The 20,544-nt window shown below is 40.1% G+C and overlaps 1 protein-coding gene across 2 annotated transcripts in view; it reads left to right on the forward strand.

The window, feature by feature from the left end:
- Window positions 1-20,544, forward strand: part of cacna1hb (calcium channel, voltage-dependent, T type, alpha 1H subunit b) — a 95,284-nt gene that overhangs the window by 20,231 nt on the left and 54,509 nt on the right. The gene's annotated exons all lie outside the window — the stretch shown is intronic.

Consider the following 20,544-nt stretch of genomic DNA (forward strand, 5'->3'; position numbering starts at 1 on the left):
CCGTCTCCTCAGATGCAGATCTGACTCTGGAGACGCCTCCTGAGCAAATTGGGCCCAAAAATATGCCACGGTTCAGCTTCATGTGTGCCCTTCCATGGGTTTTTAGCTCCAGCGACTGCAGCTCGTCTCCCCAATGGGCTCGATTAAACCTAAAAATGTCAAGATGCTCACCTTTACTGCACCTTCACTGTGCTCGAGCAAGACTCAGGAACTGTTTGGTGTTGCTGGAGGAGGGAAGGAAGGATGCAACCTGCTTCTGTTTGATGGTTGTGTATATTGAGTACAGTGATGGATGGGAAATATTTGAGTTTAAACTTGTCATGAGAAGAGCGGTGACGAGGTGAGAGAGAAGGAGAGGATCAAACACTAAAGCGCTGCTGCATCGCGCGGAATAACTCATACATGCTATGCTAACTAAATAGCCTGGGTAAGATAGTTGGGAGATTTCTCATTACTGTAAGCGCAGTGATGGAGACAGAAAGGAAGTGTGTGTTGGCGTTTCTAAGGCGATGTCCTTGTGAGTTGTACAGTTTGATTGAAGTTCAGTGCTTCAGTCATTCATCAGCTCCTTCTGCTCTGTACATAGAGTGCCACTTCTTCTTATTAAACTCTCCCTCCATCTCTCTCTCTCTCTTTCTCTCCATCACTCACCCTCTCTTTCTCTCCATATGGCAATGTACAAGACAATTATTTGAGCAGAAATGAAGTTATGGCACTCGCTGACGTTTATACCGTGGTGAAAGAGAAAAAGTGCTGACGGAGCAGAAGCTGCCTGAGAGAATGCTAGCAGGAGGATTATGATTCATAACAGCTCGATGTGGGCTGAGTTTCATTACAACTGCACCTTTTTGGAACACGGAATTACTCAGGCGATTCGAGACAACGATGTGTTGCAGCACCTTTAGCGCAATATCACTTTAACTTGGAAAAGTTAAACTCGGGGGGGTGGGGGGTTGCTGAGCATCACGGGGACATCACTGGAACATCAGTGTAAAATCACGGAAACATTGCAGGAACATCACAGGAATATTACTGGAAAATCAGAGGAACATCGCAGCAACTTTACTGGAAAATCACAGAAACATAACAGTAACATTATGGGAACTTTGCAGGAACATCATTGAAACATGAAAGGAATATCACAGAAACAACAAAGGAACATTACTAGAATATTACAGGAACAACATGTAAAAATCAGAGAAACTTTGCAGAAACTTTACTGGAAAATCATGGAAACATCACAGGAACATTGCAGAAAGATCAAAAGTACATTACTGGAACATCATTAGGACATCGCAGGAACATCATGGGAACTTTGCAGGAACACCACAGGAACATTGTTGTAACATCTTAATAACAGCTTAGGAACATCACTGGAACATCAGTGGAACGTCACAGGATTATCATGGGAACATTGTTGCAACATCCCAGGAACATCACGAAACATCACAGGGACATCACAGGAACATCACATACTTATTCAGCCACAAGGGTGTTAGTAAAGTCAGGTACTGGGTTGGTAAGGTGAGACAGCCTGGGGTGCAGTCAGTGTTCTTATTCATCTAAAGGGTTGAAACTCTATAGCCTATATATGGAAAGCATATCTTCATGGATCTGGCTTTGTGCACAGAAGCATTGTCATGCTGGAACAGTTTCGGATCCTACAGGTTACTTGCATTAAACCGCATCTGAAGCTGGAGACAATTGTGTGTCTCGAGTGTACCAATACGTCCGGTGTTATAGCGTGATGTAAAACACACTTGCTCTCTCCGTGATCTAAATGTGAGCGAGAAGCTCCATACAGGGGCAGATAACCGTTAGAGATGTTCTACTCAGAGCAATAACATCACACGTTATTGCAGGAAGGAAACGATGTTCACCAGCACGAAGAGAGGAAACTAATAACCTCCGTTCATCTCCCAGGGACAGCGAGCGGTGCTGAAACCAGCAGTGCTGGTTTGAAGAGTTAAAGCCGGATTTTAATCTGCTTTCATATGTCTGACGTAAATCCAGACTGAATGATACACACTGCCTGGCAAAAGTATTGCGACACCTGTCTTCTCCAAGCATATGTGGTACTTCTCCAAAATGTTTCCACAAATTTGGAGGCACAAAAATGTGTAGGACGTCTTTGGATGCGGTGGCATGAAATTTGTTTTTTTCTTGAACTAGCAGAACCAGAACCTTTTCCAGCATGACAATGCCCCTGTGCACAAATCCAGCTCCATGAAGACCTGCTTTCCATGGGTTGGAAGATGTGGAAGATCACCTGCTATAGAGCTCTATTGAACATGACTGCACCCCGGGCTTCCTCACCTCACCTACATCAGTACCTGTCTTTACTGAGACCCTTGTGGTAGAATGAGCACATGATATATTTCTGAGATGTTCCAGAAGTGTTTCTGTGCTGTTCTAGCATTGTTCCTGTGATGTTCCTGCGAGGCTCTTCTGATGTTCCATTGATATTTTTATGATGTTCTAGAGATGTTCCTGAGATGTTACAGCAATGTTCCACAACTGTATTGAACACCTTGGGGATGAACATTTCACACTGACTGCACGTGTACTCCTTTATGTTCTTCTTCTTTGTATTGGAGTGTGTGTGTGTGTGTGTGTGTGTGTGTGTGTGTGTGTGTGTGTGTGTGTCAATTTACTTAAGTGCCTTCTGACTTCTAACTCATTTCCTTTTCACACACACACCTTTGTAGTGCAAAGCACTTAAACCAGATGTTCTGTTCATGTTGTGTGTGCAGGAAGTTACAGCTCTACCTCTGCCATGTTAATCTGTATTCTATGTGACTCTCAGGACACGCCTGGGTCTCGCCGTAGCTCTGAGATACGTCGTATTCACGTGGCAGCAGCGGTGCTGAAAGAAAGGAGAAATCGATCGACATGGAAAACATTTATATCTACTAACATTTATATGAGAAGAAATTGTTTTAAAGCGATGCAAATATGTTCAAAACAATGCAACTTGTACCATCGCGTTAACTTTTACGCAAAATATGTAAAACCGGTGTAAACCGGCGCGTACCCCGATTCTGAACACGAGGAAGTTTCCGTGTGCTCAAAAACCAGACCTGAAAAGTCGTGTAAGGATTATTACACATGCAGAGGATTTACTGTCTACTCTGTGTTTGTGCTGCTGTCATCTCTCTTAAATAAAACTCCTGCAGCGTGTGTGTGTGTGTGTGTGTGTGTGTGTGTGTGTGTGTGTGTGTGTGTGTGTGTTCATGACAACAGGGGAGCAGCTTGCCTCTAATACTGGCTGACATTTACCCATTTAATTAACTCTCCAATATTGTTCGAAATTTCTCAGTTTTTACCAACAAACACACACACACACACACACACACACACACACACACACACACACACACACACACACATACACACACACACACACACACATATATATATATATATATATATATATATATATATATATATATATAGTTTTTACTTTCAGCTCAGTGGCCCTGAAGGTAGGTGTAATCTTGTTGATCCACAAAACACACACACACACACACACACACACACAATAGACCTGACAGAACGTCACAGTTAGCCTTGTCATTGTGTACAGAGTATCCGAGAGCATCATCGTCTCGCTGTGTGTGTGTGTGTGTGTGTGTGTGTGTGTGTGTGTGTGTGTGTGTGTGTGTGTGGCCTGTAGGAGCGCGTGTGGCAGAAGCGGACTCGCGGCGCAGCGGGACGTTTTAGACAGAAGTCGTTAATCACGCGGCCACGTAAAGCGAAGTCGAATAACACACTCGTTTGAGTTCGTCCTCCCACTCGAACCTCATGATTTCTAGATTGTTTTAGCTGCCATGAAAAAATGCTGGCTTTTATAGAAGAGTCCACACACACACACACACACACACACACACACACACACACACACACACACACACAGCAGAAGGATATAAAAGAGTTCATGTGACTCACACTGCACACTCGGTTTTCTTTTTCTTTATCTTTATACACACGCAGTGTATAACCATTTCCTCTTCTAATGAGCTCCACTCGTCTGGGAGGATGTTCCACTATGTTTTTGTGGAGATTTGTGGAGATACATTCATTCATTTATCACAGGAACATTGCTCGAACATCACAGGAACGTCAGGGGAACATTACATTAACATTGCTGGAACATCAAAGGTAGATCCCAGAAACATCACAGGAACATTGCTGAAACATCACAGAAACATCATGGGAACATTTCTAGTAGATTACAGGAACATCATGGGGATCACAGAAATATCACAAAAACATTGCTGGAACATCAGAGGAACATTGCTGGAACATCGCTGGAACATCTCAGGAACATCTCTGTTAGTAAATGTGCTCCTTTTTGAACATCTAATCCCACATTTAGTCTCCATTTCCTCTTAAAATAAGCTCCACTCTTCCGGGAAGATGTTCCACTAGGTTTTTGTGGAGATTGATTTATCCATCGTGAGCTCTATAGCGGGAGATCTTCCACACACCTCCACTGCAGGGAAAGCAGATCTTCTTGCTATAGGAGCATTGTCATGCTGGGACACGTTTACATCTCCAGTACAAGTGAAGAGATGCTGCTGCTTTCGGTGATGTCTAAAAGCTCTTGGGGGCCTGCAGTAACCTTCTCCTCAAGCAGAACATCAGGAGGTGTTTTAATTTCCCAAGAACAGTATTTAAAATGAAATACATGGACCCGTGTGGCAGGTGGTCACTAATCTGCTGATGTTTCATGTTTGGTGTGTGTGTGTGTGTGTGTGTGTGTGTGTGTGTGTTTTCATTCCTGTTAATAATTTATCATCTAATCAGAGAGTCAAGTTTTCCCAACATCTCCTGCTGTAGAGCACCAACCCAATTTGGGCAGAATTTTTCATGCTGACTTGCTCCCCAAAGCTTTTTTTCAGTTCAGTTCAGTTCCTTGATGAAAAAACATGGACATGAGCAAATTGAGACTCGATGTGGAATGGAGATGTTCAGAAAGAGGAACATAGTTATGTTATGGTCAGGTGTCCACATACTTTTGAGTGAGTGATGTGTCCATGATGTTCCTATAATGTTCTTGAGATGTTCCTGCGATGTTCCTGTGGTTTGCCACTATTTTTTCCATCTTCACAGAAGGTTTGAGGTGCTTATGAGAGCAAATGGAGACTTGATGTGGAATGGAGATGTTTAGAAAAAGGAACCTATTAATCCTATGGTCAGGTGTCCACAAACGTTTGGCTGTATAATGACAGACAGACAGACAGACAGACAGACAGACAGACAGACAGACAGACAGACAGACAGACAGACAGACAGACAGATAGATAGATAGATAGATAGATAGATAGATAGATAGTCATTTCTAATTGGATGTTAGTTTATACATCCGGATACGAAGCTTGTGAGTGTAATTAGATAAAGAGTGTGTGTGTGTGTGTGTGTGTGTGTGTGTGTGTGTGTGTGTGTGTGTGTGTGTGTGTGTGTGTGAGAGCTGGCACTAAGTCAGCTCTGCCTCATCCATCAGTTTCCTCCCGAGAGCAGCACACATGAGGTCAATGAGTTTCAGGGAATCTTTTGTTCCAGTGTTCTCTGAGGAACAGAATAATTGGAGGTGTGTGTGTGTGTGTGTGTGTGTGTGTGTGTGTGTGTGTGTGTGTGTGTGTTTCATGTAGATCACCAAACCGGTCGCCTCTGCCAGTAATATTTAAATATTGCTGGTGCAATGCAGCATGTGTGCAGCTGCTAAAACACGGCGGCTCCAGAATCAAAAGATACGCTTGAAAATATTGTGGGGTTTTTGGGGTTTTAGTGCCTGTGTGCACAAAGTACGCTCCGTGAAGATCTGCTCTCCATGGTTTTGAAGTGAGTGGAAGATCTCCTGCTATAGAGCTCCAACCATAACAATGAATGTGAACACTGACTGCACCCCAGACCTCCTCGCATCCTCACCTTCATCACTACCTGACTTCACTAACACGCTTATGGCTAAATGAATCTCCACAAAATGTAGTGGAACATCTTCCCAGAGGAGTGGAGCTCATTTTAACAGTGCATGGAGTTGTATGGTTAGGTGTCCACAGACTTTTGAGCAAGTAACGTGTCCATGATATGAAAGAAAATAAATAAACTCCACAGTAAACATTAGTTTTACTGATGCGCCAAGTCTCAAATCAGCACCACAATCCGGCATGATCACACAATTTAGTGCGTTTTTTCCTTTTTTTTCTCGACAAACTTAAATTACTGTCTGGTTTTTGATGTACAGATAAGAGCCAAACACACTCCTATTAACAATAAAACGCTGTCCTTTTGTAAAATAAAGTAAACAGACAGGGGGCGCTCTCTGCCGCCCCTCTGTCTCCTCTCTTCACAGACACAATAAAATAACCTGAATCTCGGTGAATACTGACCTCACAAACATAATAAATATACTACAAATATAAACAATTCACAAATATTCTCTGAGTCTGTAATCCGTTTGAAAGTTAAAGATTTTCCGGTATCACCTCATTAACCGTCCGTGTGGAAACAGCAAAGGTTCCGTTTGGTTTCTTGATGATTTACGTCATTTAAAACACCATAATTACTTTAAAACATTTACAAGAATATTTTGTCTTCATGCTCTGTGTTGAGTTTGGTTTCACTAATACAGTGAGGAAAATAAGTATTTGAACACCCTGCTATTTTGCAAGTTCTCCCACTTATAAATCATGGAGGGTCTGAAATTGTCATCGTAGGTGCATGTCCACTGTGAGAGACATAATCTAAAAAAAATAATCTAGAAATCACAATGTATGATTTTTTAACTATTTATTTGTATGATACAGCTGCAAATAAGTATTTGAACACCTGAGAAAGTCAATGTTAATATTTGGTACAGTAGCCTTTGTTTGCAATTACAGAGGTCAAACGTTTCCTGTAGTTTTTCACCAGGTTTGCACACACTGCAGGAGGGATTTTGGCCCACTCCTCCACACAGATCTTCTCTAGATCAGTCAGGTTTCTGGCCTGTCGCTGAGAAACACGGAGTTTGAGCTCCCTCCAAAGATTCTCTATTGGGTTTAGGTCTGGAGACTGGCTAGGCCACGCCAGAACCTTGATATGCTTCTTACAGAGCCACTTCTTGGTTATCCTGGCTGTGTGCTTGGTCATTGTCATGTTGGAAGACCCAGCCTCGACCCATCTTCAATGCTCTAACTGAGGGAAGGAGGTTGTTCCCAAAATCTCGCAATACATGGCCCCGGTCATCCTCTCCTTAATACAGTGCAGTCGCCCTGTCCCATGTGCAGAAAAACACCCCCAAAGCATGATGCTACCACCCCCATGCTTCACAGTAGGGATGGTGTTCTTTGGATGGTACTCATCATTCTTCTTCCTCCAAACACAATTAGTGGAATTATGACCCAAAAGTTCTATTTTGGTCTCATCTGACCACATGACTTTCTCCCATGACTCCTCTGGATCATCCAAATGGTCATTGGCAAACTTAAGACGTGCCTGGACATGTGCTGGTTTAAGCAGGAGAACCTTCCATGCCATGGCAATTTCCCCGTAGCCCTTTCCAGCCTTGTGGAGGTGTACAATTTTGTCTCTAGTGTCTTTGGACAGCTCTTTGGTCTTGGCCATGTTAGTAGTTGGATTCTTACTGATTGTATGGGGTGGACAGGTGTCTTTATGCAGCTAACGACCTCAAACAGGTGCATCTAATTTAGGATAATAAATGTAGTGGAGGTGGACATTTTAAAGGCAGACTAACAGGTCTTTGAGGGTCAGAATTCTAGCTGATAGACAGGTGTTCAAATACTTATTTGCAGCTGTATCATACAAATAAATAGTATAAAAATCATACATTGTGATTTCTTGATTTTTTTTTTTTTAGATTATGTCTCTCACAGTGGACATGCACCTACGATGACAATTTCAGACCCTCCATGATTTCTAGGTGGGAGAACTTGCAAAATAGCAGGGTGTTCAAAAACTTATTTTCCTCACTGTAATTTACATACATTTGCATAAAGCATCAATATTTGTCCATGCAAATGTTGATTACAGTATTAAAAACTAAGTACTAATTCAAGGTACATTTAGAACAGATTAAAAATTTTCGGAAAATTGCTGAGATAGTAGTCTGATATGGTGCTTTATTCATAACCAAACTCTTATTTACGTGTTTGAGTGTGTGTGTGTGTGTGTGTGTGTGTGTGTGTGTGTGTGTGTGTCCCATGCGAGAGAGCTACACTGTGGTTCTAATCGTCCCAATGCAGACATTTGATTCGCACATTTTAGGCCCTGTTGGAACGGAGGTTCTTCCTGCTGGATTTCCTCTACTGCAGTGTTTGTCGTAATGCAGCAGCAAGCAAAAAAAAAAAAAAAAAAAGGATTGAAAACGCTGCAATCCCTTAAAACAACAAGCTCCATAAAACAAAAAAAAAAGAAACACCCCTTAATTAAACACAGCAAACGAGCCAATCAGAATCTTACCCAGGAATGATTGACAGGTCCATGTTTTTTTTTTTTTTCTTTTTAAACTCATATATAGATCACACGAAACTCTTTAATAATTTTTTTATTATCTTTTTTTTTTTTTTTTATTATATATACGTTTTTTTCTTAACTCGGCTTTTATTAAACACATACACTGTGTAACCAACAGTAATGGTTAACACCCGACTTTTCCACCCATACAGTATGTGGATCTTTAACAAACTGTTGGAGACACACAACTGTAGGAGACCTGAACCTGTTCCAGCAAAGTGCAAAAAGCCAGCGCCATGAAGATCTGCTTCACATGAGTTGGAAGTATGTGGAAGACCTCCTGCTATAGAGCTCCAACACTGATGACCACGATGAATGTGAACGCTGACTGCACCCCAGACTTTCCTCACCTATATCGGTGCTAACATCCTTGTGGTTTAATGCATCTCTACAAATTTCCACAAAATCCCGAGTGAAACATCTTCCCAGAAGAGTGGAGGTTATTATGAGAAACTAAATATTATAAGAACAAATGAGGACTCGGTGTAGAATAGAATCTTATGGTCAGGTGTCCACAAACTTTTGTCCATATAGTGTGTGTATTGTTAGCATCATTAACATACATTTATTATCAAAAATCAGACAAAAGCATTTTTAGCCTGACGTTGTTTTCGTGCCTCGTGAGCTAAAGAAAAAAATGCTAGCGGTTTCAGTTCCTGCGCTCGTCCTTCCCGGCGGCCATTTTGTGCACGTGAATCGTCTTATACGTGAATAATTGTCGTTGTAGATGCGCGTGTGTTGAGGGTCGCAGCAGGACGGGTGATGAAGCGGAGGTTTCACTCGGATTTAATAAAATCATCAGATCCTGAGGGAGCGACGGCGTTCTTTTCCTGCTGACTTCCTGTGGGAGGTTCCCATGGAAACACCGGATTCAAAAAAAAAAAAAAAAAAAAAAGCTAGCGTAATTGGGTTCACCTCACTTTTCTCAACGTGTCTCTGTTTTGTCTGGGGCTTGATCTCTTTATCTCTCCGTCTCTCACTTTAATGTTGAACTTGCCATTTAATAAACTCGTCCTCGTTAACGGTTATGAGGGAAAACAGTGACTCAGGAATTCATTCTCTACAAAACTACGATGAAAAACATCAGAAAAAGACAGGAGTAGACTTATTTATTTATTTATTTATTTATTTATTTATTTATTTCTCTTTCTCTCTCTGTGTCTTCCTCTGTCCTGCACCTCAGCAGCTTCTGTGGTTCGGAGCTAAAACATCTCCAGTTAGAAGACTAATACGGAGATCGTTTCTGACTTGTGGGCTAAACTGGTGATTTAAACTGCATCACTGACGAAAATGTCATATCAGATATCAAATATCACGCCGGGAGACATTTCCGAGTTGCGCGCCGCTATTTATAGGAAATTATGCTGCAGTGGATCTTATCACTGCGAAACATCTGGGAGAAAAAAGAAAGAATAAATTGTTTAAATAATTTTTTGAAATATAAAAGTCCCGAGCTTAAAGAAAGAGTAGGGGACATTCTTAAAGGATTAGTAGAGGACATTCTTAAAGAGGAGTAGGGGACAATCTTAAAGAAGGAATAGAGGACATTCTTAAAGAGGAGTAGGGGACATTCTTAAAGGAGGAGTAGGGGACATTCTTAAAGAGGAGTAGGGAACATTCTTAAAGGAGGAATAGGGGACATTCTTAAAGAGGAGTAGGGGACATTCTTAAAGAGGAGTAGGGGACATTCTTAAAGAAGGAATAGAGGACATTCTTGTAGAGGAGTAGGGGACATTCTTAAAGAGGAGTAGGGGACATTCTTAAAGGAGGAGTAGGGGACATTCTTAAAGAGGAGTAGGGAACATTCTTAAAGGAGGAATAGGGGACAATCTTAAAGAAGGAATAGAGGACATTCTTAAAGAGGAGTAGGGGACATTCTTAAAGAGGAGTAGGGGACATTCTTAAAGGAGGTAGGGACATTCTTAAAGAGGAGTAGGGAACATTCTTAAAGGAGGAATAGGGGACATTCTTAAAGAGGAGTAGGGGACATTCTTAAAGAGGAGTAGGGGACATTCTTAAAGAAGGAATAGAGGACATTCTTGTAGAGGAGTAGGGGACATTCTTAAGGAAGGAATAGTGGACATTCTTAAAGAGGAGTAGGGGACATTCTTAAGAGGAGTAGGGGACATTCTTAAAGGAGGAGTAGGGGACATTCTTAAAGAGGAGTAGGGAACATTCTTAAAGGAGGAATAGGGGACATTCTTAAAGAGGAGTAGGGGACATTCTTAAAGAGGAGTAGGGGACATTCTTAAAGAAGGAATAGAGGACATTCTTGTAGAGGAGTAGGGGACATTCTTAAGGAAGGAATAGTGGACATTCTTAAAGAGGAGTAGGGGACATTCTTAAAGAGGAGTAGGGGATATTCTTAGAGAAAGAGTAGGGGACATATTTAAAGAAAGGAGTAAAGGACATTCTTAAAGAAGCAGGGGGGGACATATTTTTAGAAGGAATAGGGGACATTCTCTAAAGAAGAAGTAGGGGACATTCTTAAAAAAGTGTAAGGGACATTCTTAAAAGAGTAAAGGACATTCTTAAAGAAGGAGTAGAGGGCACTTAGAGACGGAGTAGAGGGCACTTTTAGAGACAGTGTCCTGTATTCTCTTAGATACGAAGTGGAAGTCATTCTTAGCATCTGAGAAAAGGACACTGTTAGAGACAGAGAAAAGGATGTGAATGAGCAGTTTCTGAGGCTGGTAAGTGCACTTTTCCGCTGCAGCAGAGGTAGCTCTTGGTCTCGGTTTCCTGGGCCAGTTCTTATCAGAGTCTGATTCATCATAGCACTTGATGGTTTTGGAGACTTCGGAACACATTGAAAGTTGTTGAGATGTTTCGAATTGATTGTCCTTCATTTCTTAAAGCAATGATGGAGCTTTTCTCGTTCCTTGTAGTGTTTCTTGCCATAATAAAGATTTGTGCAGTAATTGTAGTAGCAGCAGCATACAGCCTGTGTGTGTGTGTGTGTGTGTGTGTGTGTGTGTGTGTGTGTGTGTGTGTGTGTGTGTATATATATATATACACACTGTGTCTTGATTGTGTGTGTGTGTGTGTGTGTGTGTGTGTGTGTGTGTTGGTTTTGTGGTTTATGTGGACATTTGACCTGATTACGTACCGACATTATGGGGACATTTGGGATTATGGGGACAGGACAGGTGTCCTCATAATTCCCGCACTGTGGCTATATATATCTATACTAGAGGAGCTGAAATTCAAAATTTCAGTCCATGTCCATTATACCACAAACACCGAAACTGACTTAACACAGTGTAACTTTGGAATTTCGTAGTGCGCCCTGTAGCCCGGAGCCGGTACTGCAATCCGTTCACACATGTGTGAAAATTTGAGCCTTCTGATTGGCTAGCGCTGATTGCCATTTTTTCGTTCTGTGATTGGCTGAGACCTACGTCAATTATCCTACGTGTTCCTTTTAAGGCGGAGTTTCATTAGACTCGGTTTGCCAACACATTGAACAGCCATTATCCAGCCCTTTAAAAGCCAGGTATGATTATAAAGTTCATAAACTTAATGAGTAGACTATTGATATATTCCAAGAGCTCGGTTCCTTGTTGTAAATTAATGTTGTAAGAAATATTTCATTGGAATCTGGAGATTGGGGTGAATTTAGCCTTAAGAAGGCATAAATTAAAGCTGGCTAGTTAGCAACATTATCAATGGTTAGTTTTAAAACCTGAGTTGAATAACTAATTACTGATAAATCTTGTACCGAATGCGCACTGTATAAATTTGGGTTTAGTGCGTTTGGCCGAATTAAAATGAAGGGAAATGTCTGTATGTTAGCATGGATGCTAGCTAATAATAGTCAGTGCTGATAGCCGCTAGCTGATAGCCGCGCGCATCCTCGCGGCTCTTTAAACGCGTTCGCTCCGGCCACAGAGCGCGTGCAGTGTTGTAAGGTGAGCTGCTGGGCATACAGCACCCGGACTGCTTATAAACTACTGAGAACTGCTTTTAATTATTTTATTTATTATAAGGCTGTATGCTATTTAATGTCGCTAGAACATCACTTCCGGTTAGCGCGTGCAGTGTTGTAAGGTGAGCTGTTGTACACACAGCACCCGGACTGCTTACAAACTACTCAGAACTGCTTTTAATTGTTATTATTTTGTTTATTATAAGGCTGTATGCTATTTAATGTCACTAGAACATCACTTCCGGTTAGCGCGTGCGACCGGAAACAGCTGAGTGCGTGCGGCGCGGGAGTTACATGGCTGAGTTTGGAGCGGTGGTGAGGGTCTGAGTGTGAGATAGAGATGATGGTACAGTGTGTAAACACTGCTGTATCACTGTGAGGGTGTAAATAACCCCTGATACTCTTCACTCATAACTCAGTAATACTGTAGTCAGAAGTAAAGCAGAATGAACACATCAGAAGTCTGATATCTTTGAGTGTCAGTGTGATGGAGAGTTTAAATCCCAGCTCTCCTCAGCATTGTCCCATGCTCTATCACTGGACATGTTTTACATAAACACCACTTATATTAACAATTTAAGGTTTTAGTTTAAATAAACACTCATTTCTGTGGGGAAGAACAGCATCATTTTAACATGGCTGAGATGAAGCGCAGAAGAAGAAAAAGAACATCCAAAGCAGGAGACGGAGTATTACACATCTGCTGGGAAAGACAAACCTGGAAATATATAAATTCAGATAAAGGTAAGGGTCCATTCACATGCCATCCTATGTTCCTTTTGACCTAGACTGCTTTCATTAACAGACAGGGCATTAGGATAAAACTGGTGTGAAGTTCACGACTGGATTAATATTTCATTTTTTCTTATTCAGGGTGTGGAGTATTCAGTTCAGTCCCTTTTGATGAGGGAGACCTCTTTAACCTCGCAACAGCAGACACTCTGGCAATCATCGAACACAGTAAACAGGTAATATATATTTTTTTACAGTTGTGAAATTATATTGAGCTCTTATTATATCTTATAAATCTGTATGTAGTGTGTATGCCTGAGACCTGTTTCATTGTATATCAGGGCTTTAGTGATTTACATGTGTTTTGTGTTTATTGGCGTGTGTATGTAACAGACATGGTTTAGCAGTACACTGGGTATATGGGGACGTTGTTGTAATGTGATAGTCAATGTACATAAGCAGCTGTGTGTATAGTGTCTGACAGAAACCTGGTCTCGAGGACTTCACTTTATAAAGTTATTGTATGAGCACCATATACTTTATTAAATTAATTTCTCTTAAATTTGCATCTTATAGATGTAGACTTACTGACTATTGTACTTCCTCATCCCTCAGAGGTAAGGGTTTGTTACAGAAGCACCACATAGCAGATTTGTTGTACCTTGTAGTAATGTGATAGTCAATGTACATCAGCAGCTGTGTGTATAGTGTCTGACAGAAACCTGGTCTCGAGGACATCACTTTATAAAGTTATTGTATGAGCACCATTAACTTTATTAAATTAATTTCTCTTAAATTTGCATCTTATAGATGTAGACTTACTGACTATTGTACTTCCTTATCCCTCAGAGGTAAGGGTTTGTTACAGAAGCACCAAATAGCAGATGTGACCTGGGTGATTGTATATCATGAGAACAAAAGTGACCCAAATATTATAGTATAGTTAAGGCAGCAATGTTCTTGCTGGGTGTAAATAATATACCATATATACAGTGTGCTTTGCTAATGTACTGTATATACAGTGCACTTAAAATCACCCCAAAAGCCTGACATAGACCTTATAGAGTATCTGTAAAATGCAATAGTAAAGGAAGTGGCAGATTGTTGTTGCTCTAATAAAAATAAAAGGAATATTTGTTGATTCAATCTTGGTGGAAACTACTGGAATTTTCACAGAAACAGTTTTATGCATAGTCATTTGTAGAACTAGCAGTTCTGCAAAACCTAGTATGTCGGACTAAATACTAAGACCTTGTTTGCGATTGTTAATAATACAATTGCTGGTGATCCAAATGCTTTTTTTAAATATTTCTAAACATACCAATCTGTTTTAAATTAAATGTTTTGTGTAAAACTTAGTTTTATGTATCTTTTGAAATTAATGTCTTGGTTTGATATGGTTGCTAATGCAGTAAAATTAATTGCATTAAAATGTGACTTAAGTATCAAATACATTCTAGGGCTACTTAATGTTTATAACAAATGTGAGAAAGATTTCTTGTTTCTGTTTTTAGAATGTAGCTGAAAACATTAGAGGTTACTGCAGTAGATGAGTTGGAGGCTGCTGATCCAGGAGAAGAGTGAGAAAAGGTAATTTATAAAAATCATATTCTGATTATTTATTCCCAAAATGTTGCAGGTACTTTGCATTGTTTTAGTATGTTTTTATCAGTACGTATTGTCTCTCTTAGTCACTGGGAGAGATTGACTGGATGGGTGAACACTATCTGTGAACCATGTCTTGAGATCAAAATGACTGAGATTTTGTGTGCAGTTTTAGGTGCTGGGGTTAGGATTGAGTTAGTCTGTGTGTATGTAGTGTGTATGGCTGAGACCTGTTTTATGAGAACACTGTGTCTAATAAGGACATGCATAGACCATCATGTAAGAGTCCTCTACCAAAGGAGTATTAGTGTGTCCGTGTGTTTGACAAATACATGGTATATCAGGGCTTTAGTGATGTACATGTTTAGTGTTTATCTGAGTGTATATGGAACAGACATGGTTTAGCAGTACACTGGGTATATGGGGACGTTGTCAATGTACATAAGCAGCTGTGTGTATAGTGTCTGACAGAAACCTGGTCTCGAGGGACTTCACTTTATAAAGTTATTTTATGAGCACCATTAACTTTATTAAATTAATTTCTCTTAAATTTGCATCTTATAGATGTAGACTTACTGACTATTGTACTTCCTTATCCCTCAGAGGTAAGGGTTTGTTACAGAAGCGCCACATAGCAGATTTGTTGTACCTTGTAGTAATGTGATAGTCAATGTACATCATCAGCTGTGTGTATAGTGTCTGACAGAAACCTGGTCTCGAGGGACTTCACTTTATAAAGTTATTGTATGAGCACCATAAACTTTATTAAATTAATTTCTTTCAAATTTGCATCTTATAGATGTAGACTTACTGACTATTGTACTTCCTTATCCCTCAGAGGTAAGGGTTTGTTACAGAAGCACCACATAGCAGATGTGACCTGGGTGATTGTATATCATGAGAACAAAAGTGACCCAAATAGATTATAGTTAATGCATCATGCGTATTATTATATTGCTGGGTGTCAATTATATGGGTGCAAATTAATAGAGAGCCAAAAGATTATGAAAAGTAAAAAAATATTTATATATTGTTAATTATGTCCAAATGATAGTCCAAATGTGTTAACCTGGTTAAGAAGATGCTACAGCCAGGCTTACATTGTCTGATTTTTGGAATAACTCCAATATTTTACTGCTGTCTGTACATCAGATAGTCAGTGGAATGCGTAAATTTGAAACGTTAGTGAAGCTAAATGTATGTTTAAAATCAAAAATGCTTTGAGAATCTAATTGGTTTGTGTCCAGCCTAAAGGGAGGTAATAGCCATTAAAATATCCCTGGACAGGTCCATATAAAAGCATTTAGTTTTGTCTATTTTAGATTACCATTGTAAAGGGCCAATCTAAGCCTAAGAAACAGGATTCAAAAGAACTTTGTGAAAAGACAAAAAAGTAAGGTTGCCTGATAGACATTATTTTTGTCATAAGAAATTCTGTTAAATAATTATAAACTGAGTATTTGTTTTGGTTATGTTTTTAAATATGTACTGAACAGTATCTTACAATAACAAAAACAGTTCTTGAACAAAAGAAAATATGACAAAGGTTTATATTGATAATTTGTATATCATATTACTGTTCAGTAGAATATACAAAAACCTTGTTATTTTATCACCTCAGCTTTGAAATTAAAGGTATGCATTTAAATTGTAAAATTGAGTCCTTGATATGTCCTGTGTAGAATTAGGCTAGTATTAAGGCATCAAGATAAATTGGTGAAAATCTTTAATGTTATGATTATTCAAATCGATGAGCTTTTAGTTACAAACGAAACATACAGTAGTATTAATTTTTGCATCTGCTTTTAAGATAAACTCAACATTGATGCTAGTGATGGAAGTGACTCTGAGAGTGGGGCTGATGCTGCGAATTTGGATGCTTCCCTGAAGACACCAGCACAGATCAGTAGGTTTTCTAACCTGTTCTAACCATGTTTAATATGCGCCATAATATGTCAGTCCACACTGCTAATGTACTCAATGATGATTTCTTTTTTACAGGGATGTGAAGCAATCGGACACCAGAAGAGGAAAATGGTTTGCGTTGCATTTTTTTAGGTTATGATTTTTCAGGACACTTTTTTCAATATATTAATTAGCAATAAGAATTTATATTACAAAAGGTAACATTATTCACATTTATTTGCTATTTATAGTCCTAAACAAACCTCTGCCATCATACCTCTTTCACTTACTGTCTGTGGTTATGTTTGCATACACTCATTGATACAATTGAGTTCTTCGATGTCCCATCTACATTTATGGCAATAGCAAACTCCCATTCCCAGAGCGACGTAGAAAAAGCTTTGGAGTTCCCATCAAGAAATGTACACACCAGGCATAACGTTATGATCTTATAACGTTATGACTAGTGATTGAATAACACTAGCTCTTTATTATGGCAGCTGATCGTGGGTGGGATTTATTAGGATTGTAATTAGCTTTACAATTTTCCTCATTTTAAATTGGTTTAAGTGTCTTTATGTAATTCATTTGTATATCTAGCTCTCTGCAAGCTTTATATAACACTGAGCATTTTGGAGATTTCACTATGCACTAAACATTCAAATATCTAAACATCTTGGTTATCAAATTTCATTTATAATGGGTTTTTGGTTAGTTTGTTTATGAATATTTTGCAGAGACTAAAAAACTCTAAAAAGAAGTCCCGAAAACTACAAGGAAAGGACTTGTTCTTTTAAGTCACTGATGTCTTGATAGTGCACCATGCTGTCAAGTCTGTGTTTGTGTGTGTCAGAGGGCCAATAAAACATGCCTGTCCCTTCAATACTGTGTGATGTCTTGTTTGTGTATTGTTAAAACCAATGTCCTGATAAAGCCCGTATGTCCTTACAAACACTATTTTTGTCAGAAGGCGGGACATTCCGAGCAGGTCCTCATATACAACCATAATGTCAGGTCTTTATATAAATTGTTTAAATTTGTGTAAAGTAATTCTGAAGTGAAATTTGTTTTCCTCAGAGCTGATTAGATTTTTTGACATTTGTGGCATCACTGTAGCACAAGGGGAAGGGTGGGTACCTTTAAACCATGGTACAACTTGTTTACCAGGCAAAGTCCACCTAATACATAAAAACCAGTATGTGTGTGTGTGTGTGTGTGTGTGTGTGTGTGAGAAGTACACAAATTGGGACTCACCTCATTTTTCAAACCTACTGTAACGTGATTTGTCTTTTTTTCGCAATTTGACCTGCTGTTCGTGGAAGAGCATCAGTGTCAGGTTGATTATATTATATATCTCAGTGTGTGTGTGTGTGTGTGTGTGTGTGTGTGAATTCTGTAACAGTAAAACCCCCTGCTGTTTCCTTAACATTTATAGGCCGTATTTATAGCCTCGACGTCTGTTGTTTAGTTTTCGATTATAATAATAATAACAATTGTTTATTTGTTTATTTCTGTAACGTCGTTAAAGATCGTGAACGTGATCAGGATCGTAGCGCAGATTACAGTCCACCCTCGATAAATCGTGCCTCGGAAAATTCCCAGGTTCTCATTTAGAACTTCTCTAACAGCAAGTTTTTTAAAAATTCCAAAAAATTTCTAAAAACAGGAACTCTAAAACAGGAGATGTTCCATAAACTTCCAGCCCATGGACAGCAGATCTTCATGGAGCTGGCTTTGTGCACCATGCTGAAACAGGTTCTCATGCTTCTGTCCTCTGTTTAATGCAAGCACGTGTAAATACTGTCACGTTGTTATGAAAAGGCGCACGCAGAGGAGGTCGAGGACGTGGCGATGCGTACGTGCGCACGTGAGTCTTGAATGTTTCAGCGTTTTGCATTCTACACCTCAGAATGTTCGTACATATATGGGAATCAATTCACGTGGGAACCATAGCTTGCTGTAACAATCGTAATATGACTCTATCGCAAAGAAATCACGATCCGTGCGTGAAAAAACGTGCGTAATCGTTAAGATGAATTTGTGCGTAAAGGGACGTTTAGTTGGAAGCAGTTTTCAGTTTCAATCCGGACGTTTTACATTTATTTTTAATGCTTGGCATGAAAACTCAAGGCCACACCCACAACTAGGCTGTGCTAATGTTAGGGGCGGGGCTTATCATGCTAGTCTCATCGATTCGCTCATCTATAACCTTCCTCTCGTCACTCCACTCGTCTATAACCTTCCTCTCGTCACTCCACCTGCCTATAACCTTCCTCTCGTCACTCCACTGTCTATAACCTTCCTCTCGTCACTCCACTCGTCTATAACCTTCCTCTCGTCACTCCACTCGTCTATAACCTTCCTCTCGTCACTCCACTCGTCTATAACCTTCCTCTCGTCACTTCACTCGTCTATAACCTTCCTCTCGTCACTCCACTCGTCTATAACCTTCCTCTCGTCACTCCACTGCCTATAACCTTCCTCTCGTCACTCCACTGTCTATAACCTTCCTCTCGTCACTCCACTCGTCTATAACCTTCCTCTCGTCACTCCACTCGAGGAATGAACAGAAACATGAACATAGCCGTTATTGCAGCATTTCATCAAAACCTAACATCGCAAATGAACTCTGAAAGGAGAGAAAGGTGCAGAAATCACTAGTCACTTATTTTTAATCTTTCACGGAGCTCCGTAAACGACACGCCGCTGAATCCAATCACGTGCAGAAATCTATCGGAGTTTGTTCTGCGGAACCGAAACTCAAAAGGGCTGATTTAAGGACTCTGTGAATTAGAGCCTGAGATTGCAGTCGATTTTCCATTTCGTTATTATGCTGGTTTTCAGGCAGGCGTGTGTGTGTGTGTGTGTGTGTGTGTGTGTGTGTGTGTGTGTGAGTGTGTGTGTTAGCATGTGAAATGATGGAATATAAAATGGTTGAGACATGGGGATATCATTACAATCAAATGTGTGTGTGTGTGTGTGTGTGTGTGTGTGTGTGTGTGTGTGTGTGTGTGTGTGTGTGTGTGTGTGTTTAGTGGAAGTGTGTGTTAGCATGTTAAAGGATGGTATATATTATGACTGAAATATGAGATCATCATCATCCTCATCATCCTCATCATCCTCATCATCCTCCTGAAAAGTGTGTGTTGACATGATTAGATGGAATATAAAAATTAATTGAAACATGGGGTTATTATTATAATCATCATGGTGTGTGTGTGTGTGTGTGTGTGTGTGTGTATGTGTGTGTGTGTGTGAGTTGCTGCTTTGTGAGAAGGAAAGTTTAAAGTCCTGTGGTTTCAGTCAGACAGAGTACTGAGGAAACCAGCAGGCGATCACACCCTGTCGAATCTGTCTGATCTTCACACACACACACACACACACACACACACACACACACACACACACTAATCCTGAGCAGTAGCTCTGTGTCCGGTGCTGTCGGATGCGACAGATTTGGAGTTACTAACAAGATTCTCATCTGAACCTGAGCTCCATGTGTGTTTAGGTGGGTGGGGCTTTAACCTGTCAATCACACAGACTCTGACCAATCATTACTGTCAAGTCAAGTTTATTTCTATTGCGCTTTTCACAACAGACATTGTCTCAAAGCAGCTTTACAGAATTTAACAGTGAAGGTGAATGGTGTGTGTTTATCCCTGAGTAGCAGCATGGAGACTGTGGTGAAGGAAAAACTCCCTCAGATGTTATGAGGAAGAAACCTTGAGAGGAACCAGACTCAAAAGGGGAACCTCATCCTCATTTGGGTGACATCAAGAGTGTGATTATAGTCTTTAAACACTACAGAACACTGGAGAGTGAGAACTAACATGAGCACTGGAGTGTGTGATTATGAG

This window comes from Silurus meridionalis, chromosome 24 (assembly GCF_014805685.1).
Source record: "Silurus meridionalis isolate SWU-2019-XX chromosome 24, ASM1480568v1, whole genome shotgun sequence".
Lineage (NCBI taxonomy): Eukaryota > Metazoa > Chordata > Actinopteri > Siluriformes > Siluridae > Silurus > Silurus meridionalis.